The sequence below is a fragment of the Eriocheir sinensis genome, chromosome 39 (genome assembly GCF_024679095.1).
Source record: "Eriocheir sinensis breed Jianghai 21 chromosome 39, ASM2467909v1, whole genome shotgun sequence".
NCBI classification, from domain to species: Eukaryota; Metazoa; Arthropoda; class Malacostraca; order Decapoda; family Varunidae; genus Eriocheir; species Eriocheir sinensis.
Genome location: NC_066547.1, coordinates 9,211,365 through 9,228,408, shown reverse-complemented (window position 1 = coordinate 9,228,408; position 17,044 = coordinate 9,211,365).

Here is a 17,044-nt window from a genome sequence, read left to right as displayed (position 1 = left end):
TGTTTTTCGACCTGTTCCCTTAACACTATTGACCGTACGTAAAATAGCCTAGCCAAAATTAATTAAATGGTGCAGTTCCTGTCGTAATAAAACCACCAAATGACCTTCAATTAAATCAAGAGACGGATAACAAACACACGAATAAAGTAAAATGATAATTGCAGTGTCTTTCCTGCTTCAATTAAGTCTCCTGTCCCATAAACACCAAGAATACTGAGATAAATTCACACAAAAAAAAGTTGCAGCCATAACCCAAACGACGGCATTTGCATAATAGATATAAAGTTAACAAATCAATCAATACAGTGTCTTATCTTTCTCGTTTTAGTCACGTCTCCAGATAATGCAATAAAAAGATAGCCTACTGTTTCTTGCCACAAAAAATAAAAATGGGTGTCATCACAATACAATGATGAATCCAAAGGCAACACAAAAAAACACAAAAACACTACTCTATAATCCTTGACAAAAACATCTACCAGCCTTAAATAATCCCTAAAGCAAAACAAAAAAACACTACTCTATAATCCTTGACAAAAACATCTACCAGCCTTATATAATCCCTAAAGCAAAACAAAAAAACATTACTCTATAATCCTTGACAAAAACATCTACCAGCCTTATATAATCCCTAAAACAAAACAAAGAAAAAAAATGTCCCCTTGAAAATATAACAATAGTGACGAAACTACTATAGGCAAAACTCAAAACACAACACCTCACTCTATAATCATTAAAAAAACACAAAAACACCACCAAACAATCCTTACTATAATAAAAACAACGAGGAAAATAAATGTTTACCTTCAAAATTAGCGCCGCGAAGTAACCAACCAGCAGCTAGCCATCGAGCCAGTCCAGCCAAGTGACTCCATCCTCCTCTCGCCCACGGACTTTATCCCTAAATATCCACTTCCCCCTTGGCCCAATCTTACTGCCGTGCATATCAAATGTTCTCGGGGCCTTATTCTGTCCACACACCTAAAAGGAAGTGACCAGGGAAGGCTACAAGCGGGGAAAATAGAGGAAATGTACGAGTTTTTTTTTTCCAACACGTCACTGATTAACACGTGGAGAGAGAGAGAGAGGGAGAGGGAAGTGAGACCAGGGTGCAGCATCTCTTAAACTTCATTATTACCTCATATTCCTCCTCCTCAGTTCGTATTCCAGTGCTTACACTATATTCTGTATCGATGAAGTCTAAGAAATCTATAGTGTAGTAAATTAAAGGGATAGAAGTGGCAAATGGCATGTGATTTTTACACTCTCGTTGCTTTTTCGTGTTTTTCTTTTGTGTTGTGTTGAATTTTGCCTCCATTTCCCTCTTTCACATGCAGAACTACACCGTATATCCTCCACGTGTCATGGGTATGCATTTATTCATTGTTTTCATGGGTCTAACGGAGGGAAAAAGGCACTACCATATATCTCTGTGAATGGATGATGCCGAACCAGACGATGAGACGAATCCTCCTACCCACCCCCCCGCCTCCCCCTCCCTCCCTTCCCATCCCTTCCCTCCTCCCCCTCCCTCGTCTCACCACGCTGCCAGCCAACCTTCCCACATAATCCTATATCAATTTCATGGCTATTTCCAGAGACACGTTTATGATGTAGACATGTGACGTTCTGGAAAAGAGAATAGTAAGCGTTTTCCTCCGCCCTGTCAACCTGGCTGTCACGTGTGGGTAAAATGTTATTGGTTTTATCATGTAGAGTTGTTGACTTGTGGAGGAGCGAGTGGGTTGGGTTGGGTTATGTTGGGTTGGCATGCCTGGCTGGAGGAAGGAGTTGCCGGGGAAGTGAGTGAAACATGCTTCGCTTCACTAGAGTGTTTCAAACTTCAATAATACGCAGAGAACTTATATACTGAAGACAGAAACCTGAAAACTAGCAAAAACATCGTCTTACAAAAAAAAGAGATGCTGAAATGAGGATAACAAAAGAAAGCAAGAAGGAAAGAAGAATTAATGAGAATAACAAAATAAAAAAAAAACACTACCATACTTTTTTTTCAATATTCCTCGTCGTCGTGTGTGTGTTGTTGTTGTTGTTGTTGATGCTGTTGTTGTTGTTGTTGTTGTTGTTGTTGTACCAAACGGCGGGTGAAAAAGAAAAGAGAAAAGGTTTGTAGCGTAGCGGATTTATTTACAAAAATAGCTAATGCTTCCTTGAAGACATTTATTGAGTCTCGGATCTGAGGACGACAACGGCCACACGGCGCTACAGAACAGCCCATGACGAGGAGCGAGTCACGAGGAGCGGCGGAGAAGAAAAAAAAGTACATTAGGTGGGCGGAAGGGAAATAAAAAAAAAAGAAAAGGCATAACAGGAGAGGGAAATATGCAGATAGAGGGAGAAAACATTACAGGTGAGGCAAAACGAGACACAGACGACGAAAAAAAAAAACAGGTACACCAGGTGGGCGGAAGGGAAATAAAAAGCAATAGAAAAAGCATAAGAGGAGTGGGAAATATGCAGGTAGAAGGAGAAAACATTACAGGTGAGGCAAAATGAGACGCGGGGCGACGAAAAAAAAAAACAGGTACAACAGGTGGGCGGGAGGGAAACAATAGAGGTAGATGAAAAACATGATAGGTGAGGAGAATATTACAGTTGAGGAATAAAACCACATTAGGAGGGAAATTCTTCACACGAGGGCGTTGAAAATAGCGCAGGGGGGAGGGAAGAAATATTACAGGTAGAGGGAAAATATTACAGTTGGGGGAAATGCTACAGATGAGGAATAAAATTACATAATAAGAAGGTCGAGTCATACGAGAGCGGCAAAATAACACAGGTACGGGTCGTGTGGAAAGGAAGATATTACAGGTAGGCCTAGGTTCGAAAACTTACAGGTGGAAGAAATATTACATTTCAGGGATAAAAATACATAATAGGGAACGTAAATGATACTTTGGCTCGTCTCAGGAGTAACAGACAATAGTGAGCTCAGCGAAGAAATCATTTACAAGGAGAATTATGAGAAAGGAACTGAAACCACATCCTTGTTCACACACACACACACACACACACACACACACACGCACACTCAGGCTCGAACAAGCAAGGTTTCCCAGTATAATATCAAGCAGTTTCCATCCTTCGTGAGCGTTGTGGGTGGAGGAGAGCCATCTAGTGTGTATTTATGTAAGTATGGAAGGAAATAAATAAGAAAATAAGTAAGTAAATAAAGTCTGGCAGCGATGACCAATTGATAAAGAAAGAAAACGACTTGCAACGGTTCATTACCAATAGGACTAAGCGTAGTAGTAGTAGTAGTAGTAGTAGTAGTAGTAGTAGTAGTAGTAGTAGTACCTCTAGTTTTGTTTGCGTTGCTGCGGTGAGAGTTTAGGATTGTATTTTCATCTTTTATTTTTGGCTTTCTTCTTTTTTTTCTTCTTCTTCTTCGTCATCATTATCTTCCTCTTCTTCATCATCATTACCTTCTTCATCATCATAATCTTCTTCTTCTTCTTCTTTTTGTCCTTCTTCTTTAACTTTCAAGCTCTTCTTATAATAGTTATCACATTGATTTACCCAACGAGAAATAATACTACTTGTACCAATTCAGTAATACTTATTAATACTTTCTCTCTCTCTCTCTCTCTCTCTCTCTCTCTCTCTCTCTCTCTCTCTCTCTCTCTCTCTCTCTCTCCTTCTCTCTCTCTCTAATCGCTTTTCTACCTCTAAAACACGAATTATCTCAATATTCACCGCGTTATTATATCATTCTGTCAGCAAAGAAAGAAGTAATGATTGGCACACACAAGTCACACCCACACGAGACTTATTTTCCAGCACACAAACTCACACCCGAGACTTATTTTCCAGCACGCAAACTATCAGCATCATCAGCAACAACATAAGGTGACGTAGTAGGTATCTCATGCTCGCTGCGGGGCCTTGTTTACATGAGGCCCCTGAATGAGGATACGGACCCACACACATGCAACATAACACAGTAGACATTCATATTACATTCGATAAGCGTTTCGAGTAGACATAATATACGGACTATCTTTTTATTTTAGTATTCCCATGAGATGCTTCCTGGTTCCTCGTGTTCCCGTCTCTCAGCAACGAACGTAAAACACAGCGTTGAAAGAGGGGTAACAAAACATGGAGGAAGAGGAGGAGGAGGTTCTAGGAATATATCTTTAGGAGAGTGGTGTGTCTGAGGGTAGGGGGGAGTGTCTGCAGCAGCCATCTTGGACGCCTCGACCCTAGCAGCTACCTCCACGACACTCGGTCACCTTATTAACATGGACCGTCGACGCCTCCTGGAGAGCTTCGTCCGGGGTAATCCTTAGAAAATAGCTTCATTGACTTGTGAGACTCTACGGCAAGCAGATCCGTGGGCTTCCTAAGTGTACGGTATATCCTCAAGGTCTGCAGAATCACGTGGTACAGGGGGGGAGGGGAGGGGGCAGGAACTAGGGTCTTGATATCCAGTGGGAGGCTCGTGGAGGGTGGGGGGAGCTCAGCCTCTGGGCACGCCGCCTCTCGGGGCTCGACGGGCGCCCCTGTAGCGGAGACCCTCGCAGGAAGCCTCTGAGGACTTGCAGACGGCACATCCGCAGCGGGTGGCCTCGTGGTAGACGTAGATTTCTGTTCCCGGCGTCACACCCTCGTCACAGTTCCTCAGCGTCACCTGGAAGAAGAGAGAACAGGTATGAGGGGAGAGGAGAGGTTTGAGGGGGAGGAGTGAACATGTAAGGGAGGGAAAAGAGGACAGGTGTGAGGGAGGGAGGAAAGGACAGGTGTGAGGGGGGGATGGGAAGACAGGTGTAGGGGAGGGATGAGAGGCCAGTTGTGAGGGGGGAGAAGGAGGGGACAGGTGAGAAGGGAGAGGAGTAAGGGCGTGGGAGGATCGTGTGTTGAAGAGGATGCAATGAGCGTGAAACAAAACACAAACAAACAAATAAACAAACAAAATTCAAGATGTAAAAAGGTTCTCAAAGCTAAAACATCTGCTGCAAGTGTTCCTTTACCTTTCAAAAATGTATATAATTATGCCTAGACAAGTGTAATAAAGAGCACACTAAACACAACGGCTGCATAATTATATAGAACAAGGACAGGAGTGGATATGAGTGTGTACAACTATGCCCTGTCGTTTCTATCATAGTAGTGCCTTAGAGGGCCTGTTTGTTTTCCTTGTTAGTTTTCCTTTATTATTTCATCCTGAGCTGCCTCCTATACTGTAAAAAAATAAACATGACTAAGCTAACGGTTCGGAGGTGAATGTGGGTACTGGTGTGATGTGTGTGTGTGTGTGTGTGTGTGTGTGTGTGTGTGTGTGTGTGTGTGTGTGTGTCTTCTTACCTCGGTCACTTGGGTCTTGTCGTGCATGCAGACGGGATGGTGGGAGCGTTTGTAGGGGAACTTCCAGTCTGCAATCTGTGGGGGAGAGAGAAAGGGAGCGTTAGAGGGAGAGAAACGGAGGGAGGGAGGGGTAGGGGGGAAGAAAATAAAGGGAGGGAGAGAAAAAAGAAAGATAGATAGAAAGAGTGAAAGAAGAAAGTGTGAATCAAGAGGATGTAGGGTATGAGGGGAAGAAAGTAAAGGGAGAGAAAGAAAAAAGAAAGACAGATAGAAACAGTGAAAGAAGAAAGTGCGAATCAAGAGGATGTAGGGTATGAGGGGAAGAAAGTAAAGGGAGGGAAAAGAAAAAAGGAAGATAGATAGAAACAGTGAAAGAAGAAAGTGCGAATCAAGAGGATGTAGGGTATGAGGGGAAGAAAGTAAAGGGAGGGAAAGAAAAAAGAAAGATAGATAGAAACAGTGAAAGAAGAAAGTGCGAATCAAGAGGATGTAGGGTATGAGGGGAAGAAAGTAAAAGGAGGGAAAAGAAAAAAAGGAAAGATAGAAAGAATGAAAGAAGAAAAAAAGAAATTGACCTCTCTTTTGGCCACTTATTACTTTTGTCTTTGTGGGAACAGCGATTAGCGGGCTTTTTTTTCTACTTTTTTTTTTTTTGTTGTTGTTGTTGTTGTTGTTGTTGCCCTTGAGCTGTTTCCTTAGCTGTAAAAAATATAACATGGTAATAATGATACCTGAAATTACACTCTATACAGTACACACACAAACTTCATAACAATACCCACACACAAAAAAAAAATCCAAACACACACACAAGCGAACAACACCCTAATCCCTCCACCCATTCATACCCACCCACCCACACACACCCTCACACACACACCCACGCATCTTAATCCCCCACCCACGCACGCCTACCCCAAACACCCCCCGCCCCTAACCATCTAACCTCGACACAAATAGACATGACTCGCATCCCCGTGCAGACGAAAATACACCCACCCCCACCACCACCAGGACTAACAAGCACTCTCACTACCCATAAGCACACGTGAGATGCCCATCAGCCTGACCCCTCTCTCCCCTCGAAAACTAATTACGTTATACACCATTTCCGGACACGCCGACGGGAGAGGGTTGAGGAGGGTCGGGGATAAATTTAAGTTAGAGAAGCGAGTGTGTAATGTAAGGCAATCAGAGCCCCTCGATATTGCCTTCCTCATATAATCACCTGAGGGGTAACACACAGGTAGCTTGCGAACGTACACCTGGTTAATTAGTTTGGGTTTACCTGCGCGGTGTGGTGAGTCCAGTACAGGTGAGCATTTAGGGTTAACAAGGGAAGATGACTGCGCAGGGTAAGGCAAGGTAAGGTTGGTGATGTAATGCTTATTTTTAGGTCGTGGTGTGTGTGTGTGGGGGGGGGGGAGGGGGGGGGCCTTTTCTCATGCTCCTTTCTTGTGGCGTGGGGTGTTTTTTTCTTGTTTTCTTTTTGTTTTGTTTTGTTTTTCTCTCCCTCTTTGCATTATTTTCTGTATTCACATTGTTTGGGGGTAGGGGCTTTTTTCTTTGTGCTTTGTGTGTGTGTGTGTGTGTGTGTGTGTGTGTGTGTGTGTGTGTGTGTGTGTGTGTGTGTGTGTGTGTGTGTCCTTCCTTGCGTTCCGTCAGCCCGTGTTGTCTCCTTTCTTTATTCTTGTCTCCAGCTTTTACACTTTTTTTATTTATTTTTCTTTCCACCTTTTTTCGTTTGTTTCCTCCTTTGCTTTCCTCTTGACTCACTCTCTCTCCTTCCTGCTTCCTTCCTTCCTTCCTTCCTTCCTCTTCTGTTCTCTCTCACTCGTATCCTGTTGCCTTTCTCTCTCTTTCTTCTCTTTTCTTTTCTTTCTTTCTGTACTGCCTTGATTTCTTACTCTTTTATTTTCTTCCTTCCTTCCTTCATTTCTTCCTTCTTTCTTTTTCCCCTTTCTTTCTTCCATCCTTCTTTCTTAATACCACCCCAGTCATCTCCCTTTCATCTCCCTTCCTTTCTTCCTTCCTTCTCTTCCTAAATCTTCTCTTCCTCCTCCTTCTCCCTTCATCCACCCTTCTCCTGCTTCCTCCCTCCCTCCTTCTCCCCCTTACCCTTCACTCCCTCACCTCCCTCAAAAGTCAGATTCCGTCTCAGTAATCCTCACCACCTGTTAACTCTTCTTCCTTCTCCTCCTCTTCCTCCTACTTTTCTTCTCCCTTGCCACCTACTCTCTCTTCTATTTTCATCATTTTCCTCTCTACTTCTCTGTTCCTCCTTCCATCCTTATCCTCCTCTTACTCCACATTCTTCTTTTCCTCTTTATTTTCCTCTTCTTTTACTCATCTCACCCTTCTGTTTCTTGTCCTTTTCATTTCCTCTTTTTCCCATATTCACTTGTTTCTTGGTACATTTATTCCTTCTCTTTCTTTGATGGCTTTTATTTTCACATCCTGGTCTTCATCTTGTTCCTTCTCCTCCCCTTCCTCCTCTTTCTTCTGTTTATCATTTCCTATTAATCTTGTTCTTTCACACGTAAGATCAGACTCATTTCAAAACGTATCCATTTCAACACGTATCATTTCAAAACGTATCCATTTCAAAACGTATCCATTTCAAAACGTATCCATTTCAAAACGTATCCATTTCAAAACGTATCATTTCAAAACGTATCCATTTCAAAACGTATCATTTCAAAACGTATCCATTTCAAAACGTGTCCATTTCAAAACGTATCATTTCAAAACGTATCATTTCAAAACGTATCCATTTCAAAACGTATCCATTTCAAAACGTATCCATTTCAACACGTATCACTTCAAAACGTATCCATTGTACTCTCTCTTATTTCAAACCGTGTCCATTCTAGTCTCCTTCCGGCGTCTCTTTTTCTCTCTACTTTGATATACATTTAGAGGAGAATCAGGCGAGGAAGGTCAATATTATAATCCTGTTAAAGACGCCTACGCTGAACCTGTTAATGTCACTCCTCATTAACCTTAATTAAAGCGTATAATATGAGCTGAAAGTCGCATCTAATTAGGTTATAAGCTAAGTGATATTAATTAGTTTTTTTTTCTCGCTACTTTCTATTCATCTGTCTATCTCTGTATGTCTATCTATCTATCTATCTATCTATCTATCTATCTATATTTCTCTCTTATTTTATCCGTCTATCTATCTATATATCTATCTATTCATCAATATATCGGTCAATTTATGTTTACCTACCTATCAGTCTATCTATCTCTCTACCTATCTATCTACCTGTGTGTGTGTGTGTGTGTGTGTGTGTGTGTGTGTGTGTGTGTGTGTGTGTGTGTGTGTGTGTGTGTGTGTGTGTGTGTGTGTGTGTGTGTGTGTGTGTGTGTGTGTGTGTGTGTGTGTGTGTGTGTGTGTGTGTGTGTTTCGCAAGCCGCTTAGCATAATACATTAAAACCGGCCAAGGTGTTTTTTCCACATCTGCATTACGTAAAATTATCCCTCTCGCATGAAAAAAAATATAAGTTAAGTTGGCGTGGCGGCAGGATTATTAGCGGCACAGAGATCGGGTTTCATGTGGGGTAAAATTACGTGGCGAAATATTGACGAAGGAATGGGGATACTTATAGAAAATCGACGGAGAAGAGGAGATGGGCGGCGAAGGGAAAGTGTGGAAGGGTGGAAAGAGAAAATGGGAGGGAGAGAAAAAATGGAAAAGAAAATGAGTGGAAAAGAGAAAATGTGAGGGAGAGAAAAAATGGAAAAGAAAATGAGTGGAAAAGAGAAAATGTGAGGGAGAGAAAAAATGGAAAAGAAAATGAGTGGAAAAGAGAAAATGGGAGGGAGAGAAAAAATGGAAAAGAAAATGAGTGGAAAAGAGAAAATGTGAGGTCTAGAAAAAATGGAAAAGAAAATGAGTGGAAAAGAGAAAATGTGAGGGAGAGAAAAAATGGAAAAGAAAATGAGTGGAAAAGAGAAAATGTGAGGGAGAGAAAAAATGGAAAAGAAAATGAGTGGAAAAGAGAAAATGGGAGGGAGAGAAAAAATGGAAAAGAAAATGAGTGGAAAAGAAAATGGAAGGACAAGAGAAAATGGGTGGGGAAGAGGAATTGGGAGAGGTAAAAGGGCAGGGTTATAGCATGAGTAAAATAAAGGAAATGACAACGGTAATTAAGGGAAGAGCCACTCCTTTAAGGCCATACAAAAGTTCTCTTTGAGACTTAATAGAGGAGCTACCTGAGACGCATTCCATTTCACGCGTCACATATAAAAGCCCGGGACAGAACACCTTAATGAGCTGCGTGAGAACAGGTAAAATCTCTCTCTCTCTCTCTCTCTCTCTCTCTCTCTCTCTCTCTCTCTCTCTCTGAATCTTTATCTTTGTCTATTTTATCTTTTTTTCTTTTCATTCTTCATTTTCTTTTTCTTTTTTTCTTTTTCTTTTTTCCATTTTTATATTTTACTATTATTTTCAGTTTTCTTTTTCTTTTTCTTTTTCTTTTTTTCTCTCTCTCTCTCTCTCTCTCTCTCTCTCTCTCTCTCTCTCTCTCTCTCTCTCTCTCTCTCTCTCTCTCTCTCTCACACACCAGTAATTATCGCCCCAACAAGCCTGGACAACAGTTTAGTGGAGTTGCCCATCAATCCCTGAAGGCTCCCCGCAGTCTATATTCTCCCACGCAACCAATATGCCAGCCTCTCCCTCTCTCTCCCTCGCTCTCTTTCCTCTTACCTGGCAACACTTGAACTTACCCTCTCCCTTCCTCTCTTCCCCTCGGTCCAATTCCTTCACACCTACATGTAACCTACCTCTCCCTCTATCCTTCCTTATGACACTAATATGGCCTACTCTCCCTCCTTCCTCACAGCATCCATACAGTTTGTCTCTCTCCCTCGTCTCCCTTCACAGTATCTTCCTTTCACTCGTCTCGTCTCATATCTCTCCTTCTTTCCTCCTACTCTCCCCTTTTTCCTCGTAACATCTAAACAGCTTGTCTCCTTCCCTCTTTCTTCCGAGAAGGCATCTTCCTCGCTCTCTCGTCTCATCTCTTTCTCCGTCTCTCCTTCCTTCACGCCCGTCTATAGTAATGTGTTTTGGAAGAGTTATAAGCGAAGTCATTTTGCTTTTGTGTTTACAAGAAATGTTTTAGGACGCTTGAGGAGTCTTTAGAGGTTTGGTGTTCTCTTAATTCGAAAAAAATAAAGTCGAAACATAATCTTACCCAAAAAATCTGGAATAGGTTAGATAAAGTAACTGAAATAGTCAATCATGAAAATAAATCCCTAAGAGTTTAGTCCTTGCAAAAGTCAACAATCAGTCTCATTGAACAAAAGACAATGTAGAAATTGAGGTCAAAATAGGCTTTATGATTCGTATTTTCTGTGTGGCAATCTTTCCTTCTGTTACTGTTGATGTGCTACACAGTAATGAGATTAGGTAAAGCATCTTAACCAGGATACGCAACCAACATTTTTTTCTCTCTCTCTGACTGCCTTTTTCTTTTCCACGCCAAGATAATCCACTCAGAAACATTCACACTTGCGCCACAACTCTTTCGGAGCGGCTCATAAACACAATTACGGGGGTTTCCTGTTTCCCGCCTTACACACAGACACGCGGGAAACACGCTACAAAGTTCCTCATTGTGGCCGCTCGTCGAATTATGACGCGCAGACGAAGAGGATGTTATGCTGCCACTTTGCGTCTTCCTTGTGTAGATGACTCAGCCTGGCACCTTCCTCTGCCTGAAGACATACCACCCTCCTGAAGATATGCTACCCCCTTCTGCCTTGAACGCTTTACTTGACTTTACAGATACATATAAGGATGTCTTTCTCTGCCTACTATACCGTATACTACCCATTTCATCCTGGGCTTTTCTCATTCAAACCATAATACAAAACGTTGACAGATAGTGACTTTACAGACATATTAGGACCCTTCTGCTTTATACACGATATGCTACCCTTTCCTCATTCCTGGGCCAAGCTTAAAGGTGACAGATAGTGACTCGACAGACATATATTAGGACTATAAATAAATTGTAAGGTTAGAGGATAACGCTGAGTAACTGCTCCACGATTCTTATTAACTTACCAAACGAATCAATGAGAAAATAGAGAGATAATTGAATCCCACAACCAGGCACCATGATGAATTCGAGATCTAGAAAGTGGAATGAGATTATGTTGGAAATTTAAATTGGAGAAAATAGGAAACGGGAAAATAGGGATAATATAGATGATTCAACACTACTTCCGACAGCTAGACAAAGGGAGTAGATTCGAGGCTTACTGAGAACAATGAAGAGATGAGAGAAACACGGACAGAGAAGAAAATAAAAACAACAAAGACAATCTGACTCCACAACAGACAAGCAAAAGGGATTCTAGTCGTTCTAAGCGTAATGAAGAGATGATCCAGAGCCGAGAGAGAAACAAAGACAAAGTAAAAATAAGAATAACAAAGACAATCTAAACCCACAGCAACCAGACAAAGGGGATTCGAGTCGTTCTAAGAGTGATGAAGAGTTAATCCCGCGTCGAGAGAGCGGAACGATCAGGCAGGTAAAGAGCGCGTCACGAGAGCAGGTGAGAGAAAGCTCCTTAATCTCCCCCCCCCACACCCCCCACCCCCCGGTCGTCATTACAGGCCAAACAAGCACAGTAATTGTTGGACTTAGAACTCATCAACCTTGTGCGTGGTAGTTCTCTGTGTGTCTGTCCCTTTCTGTCTGTCTGTCTCTCTTTCTCTCTTTCCGTCTCTTTTTGTCTATCTTTCTCTGTTTGTCTCTTTCTCACTTTTTCTCATTCTGTTTCTTTCTCTGTTTCTGCCTCTTTCTCTCTTTTTTCTTTCTCTTTTTCTCTGTCTCGTTTTCTCTCTCTCTCTCTCTCTCTCTCTCTCTCTCTCTCTCTCTCTCTCTCTCTCTCTCTCTCTCTCTCTCTCTCTCTCTCTCTCTCTCACACACACACACATCATGACCTCCAACCTCTTCATGCATCCCTGTTTTCATATATGCGTGGGTGAATGTAGGTCAGTCAGTCAGTCAGTCAGTCGAGACGTTAACCTTCACTGCATTCACTTCTACATGCTGTCATTACTTTTTCTTTTGTATCGCTCCTATTTTTTTCACGTTAAAAGGTCAGAGTTTACAGTGTTTTCGTTCTTGGGAGCCTTGACCGCGATTGCTCTTGGTGGCGGGGGCGGGGGATGTGTGGCCGATACGCGGAGGCTTGGCAGCAAAATTGATCATGTTTACTGAGATGGGAAACTGAGATAGAGATTGATTCGTGTACTGCTAGATAGGCTAATAGTAAGATCGATGGACTGCTATGTAAATGTAAAGATAAACACACAGGTAAATAGCTACATAGATAAAGCGAGCGGCAGAAGGAAAGATTAGGACAGATAGACAGATTGAATATATAAACAGAGATACGTGAAATGATATATACAGGTTGATAGACAGAGTAATGGACAGTTAGGTAAATGGATACACAGACTGACAGATAGAACGGCAGAAGGAAAGATACCAAGACAGATAGATTAAAAGATTGATACACATAAAAAGTTAGTTGTATAAATAGATGAAATAAAGAAGCGTGGAAATTTAATCACTAATGCATAAGAAAAAGTAAAGTCAATTAATTCTGACAATCCATTTCACAACAAAAATTAGAGAGAAAAAACATATGTAATCTAATCCCAACGAGGTAACATGATGACATTTGTTCCCCTAAAAACGTACGCGAAAAAAGAAAGAACCAGCCATTTGAAGCTTCGAATAAACAAAACGAACCACTTCACACATACCTCTTTCCCCTTCCCCCCTTGCCTGCCCCCCATACGATATTTTGCCCTTGCCCTTCTTTTTCCTCCCCTTTCTTCATCTCTTATGACACTTCCCTTCCCTTCATCCTCTATATCACCGAGCCATTCCTTTCCCTTCCCTTCATCCCCTATATCATCACTGAGCCTTTCCCTTCCTTTTTTTTCCATCCCTTACATCACCCTGCCCTTCCCTTCCCTTTCCTCCTTTACTGAGTTCTTCCCTTCCCTTCCTTCAACCCTCTGCATCTCTAACCCTTTCCATTCCCTTCATCCTTGCATCATTTGAGTTCTTCCCATCCTCTCCCTCAACTCTCCGCATCACTAAGCCCTTCCATGCCCTTCCCTTCATCCTTGCAATACGAGTTCTTCCCTCCTTATCCCTTCCCAGTCCTTCCCTTTACACTTCATGAGCCAAAGGAGACAACTAGTCGATTCGCGGGTTCGAAGCAGGGACGAAACAGCATCATTCCCTTTGAACTGAGTGTCGTACGGCGTTACAATACAACTCATTATGCTTCAAACGGTTCGGGCTACTGGGATTCGAAGCAACTATTGCCTCGTTTGTCCGGAGCACCCCTTGGCCCTATAATGTCACCTGGGGCTAATCATGAGTCGCAGGTGAGAAGGGCGTGAGGATATTATAATTGTCTAAATGAGAAACGGGGCGCGAACAGGTAATATGAGGCCCTTCCAATTTGCAGTGATTTTAGGTTTTTGTTTTTGTGTGCGTGCATGTGTGTGCGTGACAGAGACAGAGCAAAGTAAGGTAAGGTAAGGTAAGGTAAGTTGAGGTGAGGTGAGGGGATGTAAGGTAAGATCAGGTGAGGTGAGGTGAGGTGAGGTGATGTGAGGTAAGGTAGGGTAAGATCAGGTGAGGTGAGGTGAGGTGAGGTGATGTGAGGTAAGGTAAGGTAAGGTAAGGTAAGTTGAGGTGAGGTGAGGTGATGTAAGGTAAGGCAAAGTAAGGTAAGGGTATGGTAAGGTAAGGTAAGGCAAGGCAAGGTAAGGTCAGGTTCATTTAAGACCAGTTCATAAAGGTTGGATCATATAACTGGCGCGAGAGGAAAAGAATCCAACTCCCCAACCATGACGACAGGTAGGATTCTCGTACACACAGCGTCCAGGTGAGTCAGTCTCTTACCTGTAAACGCTGCCTGCACTCATGTTTAGCAAAGCCCGGTGCCGCTCATTAAGAATCGCTCTAGGTACGTGCATGCATTGTCTGGCGCTCTGAGGCTGGGTAACAAGGCTGGACGAGGAGGAATACGAGTAAGAAGATAACGAAGAGGAGAACGAAGAGTAGGAGTGGGAGGAGAAGTATGGCTATGTGAACCTCGCCTCTCACAAAGGAGATTAGTAGGGATCTCATAGTGCAGAGGCCTTGTCAAACTACCACTTGGCTCATACAAATACACGTCCATGGAAGTACTAACACACACTCTACGAAAGCCTCGGTTCCCACATCAATTATTTCCAAAGGCCACAATGAGGATAAATCGGGACCTTATGAGTGGTTTCAACATACGTGACGCAGATGCCTTGTTAAACTATCCCTAGGCTCATACAACTCCCCATGGAAACACCCACACAACCTCTACGAAAGCCTCGGTTCTCACAGCAAATATTTTCAAAGGCCACAACGGAGATGATTCGAGTCCTCATGAGTGGTTTCAACATACGTGACGCAGATGCCTTGTTAAACTATCCCTAGGCTCATACAACTCCCCATGGAAACACCCACACAACCTCTACGAAAGCCTCGGTTCTCACAGCAAATATTTTCAAAGGCCACAACGGAGATGATTCGAGTCCTCATGAGTGGTTTCAACATACGTGACGCAGATGCCTAATTGTTAAACTATTCCTAGGCTAATAGCACTACCCATGGAAACACCCACACAACCTCTACGAAAGCCTTCTCCAAGTGAGTGTGAGCCCATAAATGTTTGGCAATACGAGTCAACGCGCTCTCGGCCACTAGAACACGCCCACACCCTCTTTGTCATTATTATCGAGGAATTTGCATATTGTTATTTGATCGTTACAAGGCCAATGGCGCGGAATGTAAAATGACTACCGAAAAACACACACACACACACACACACACACACACACACACACACACATACACGTACAAACACAATCATTACATTACATTAACAAGGAATCGTTTGCATAATGTCAGTTGATGGTTATAAGGTCATTGGTGCGGAATGTGAAATGACTACCGGAACGCACAAACACACACACAAACACACATTCCCGTTACATTACATTAAGGAGAAACTGTTTGCATAATGACCGTTGTTAGTTCTGAGGTCACCGCCATCAACAACACCAACCCACCATCTCCTTACGTGACCTTTCCCGCAGTTTGACCTTGATTTCCCCATCCTTGCCCTTCTCCCTACCTTTATGTATCCTTCCCTCCCTCTCTACTGTTCTTGTTTTCTTACTTTCCCTTTCCACATTCCTCATTTACTTACTGCCTCCCTTCCTCCCATTCAATTTTTCTCTCCTTTCTATATATATTATTTCCTCTCTTCCTTCCATACTGTCTTCCTTCGTTCCTTCCTTCCTTCCTTCCTCTTTCACTCTTATGGATTCTCTTTTTCCTCCTCAATCACTTATTTTCTGCTTATCTCTTTTTTACGTTCCTCCTCTTTCCTCTTTTCATCTCTCCCTCCCTTCCTCTATTTTTGTATTCTTTTTCTCTATTTTCATTCTCTTCTTACTTCCCTCTTATCTTTCCTCTACAATTTCACCGCCTTACTTCTCTCCTTTCCTCCCTCCTCCCTTCTTTATTCCTCCTCATCTTTTCCACTCCTTCCTTACATCCTCCCTTCACTCATTTCTTTCTTGTACTTCTCTTCATCTCTTCCTCTCCTTCTCTTTCTCCCTTCCTTACTCCTCTTCATCTCTTCCACGCGTTCTTTGCATCCTCATTTTCACCCTCCTTTTCTTCCATTCTCCTTGTATTCATCTCCCCTCCTCCCTCCCTCTCAACGCTCTTCCCTTTCTCCCTCTGGCGGTAAAGTTTGGAACGTTGGTGACAAGGTGGCGGCTAATCCATATTTATAGTTATGTGGCAACACGCTACGTAATGGCATTTATTCACTTCTCGCTAACTTCGCTACTTCTCTCAAACTTCGCTTCTCTTCAACTCCCCGCTCAGCATAACCTCGCATCTACCCTTTCTTTACTTTCCTGTGTCTTTTCTACTACCAAACTCTTTCTCTTTTGCTTACTTTCTTCCTTCCCTTCTCGCCTTCCCTCCCTCCCTTTCTCCTTTTCTCTTTCCCTTTCTCTCTCCTCTCCCTCTCTTGTTTTCTTTCTCTATTCCCTATCTTTCTCTCTCTTTCCTGTATCTGTCCCCTTTCCTTTCTTTCTCCTTCTCTCTCCTTTTCCTTGTCTATTCTCTTCTTCCTCCCTCACTTTTTCCCATTCTGTCTCCCTTCGTTCCTTCTTTTTCTTACTTTTCCTTTCCACATTCCTCATTTACTTACTGCCTCCCTTTCTCCCATTCAATTTTTCTCTACTTTCTATTTTATTACCTCTCTTCCTTCCATACTGTCTCCCTTTCTTCCTTCCTTCCTTCCTCTCTCTCTGAACTTCTCTCTCGCTACCCCGGTATACCTCTCCTTTCATACCTCCCTCCTTTCCTTCCCTCCTTTCTCTTCTTGACCCCAACAACCTTCACACAATCCGCCTTTGCCACACCGCAGCATCAGACGAATAAACTTTCACAATTACTTTCTTCCCCCTCTACAAGAAAGTGCGAAGAGGGTCGAAAAAACAAAAACATCATCTCGGAACCTTCAAAAAGTAAACAACACAAAGAGTCTCATGAAATTGCTTCTTTGTGGCGGCTGAGCAAAAGTTAACTCGGCTTTTTTTTTTAA